Raw genomic sequence first — 245 nt, forward strand, 5'->3', positions numbered from 1 at the left:
CACCATATGTGTTGAAAGTGATACGCCGTTGCGTTCATGTTTTTTATAAATACGTGGTAGATCTATCAGCCGAAATGCAGAGGAAAATACTGCGTGGCCTCCATGTATTGAGATACCCCAGATAAGGGCCGATAATTTTCATCCATTAGCCAGTGTTATTAGATAAGTGTAATATGGGTGTAAGCCTTTATATGTAACTTACATTAGGAAGGAAATTATGTTGGTATTGTGCTGTGTAAGATTTT

The 245-nt window shown here is 37.6% G+C and overlaps 1 protein-coding gene across 1 annotated transcript in view; it reads left to right on the top strand.

Moving 5' to 3' along the window:
- The window catches only part of LOC119589241, a gene marked incomplete in the record, with an annotated part of 6880 nt that overhangs the window by 647 nt on the left and 5988 nt on the right, over window positions 1-245 (top strand).

The sequence above is a fragment of the Penaeus monodon genome, chromosome 25 (assembly GCF_015228065.2).
Source record: "Penaeus monodon isolate SGIC_2016 chromosome 25, NSTDA_Pmon_1, whole genome shotgun sequence".
NCBI lineage: Eukaryota > Metazoa > Arthropoda > Malacostraca > Decapoda > Penaeidae > Penaeus > Penaeus monodon.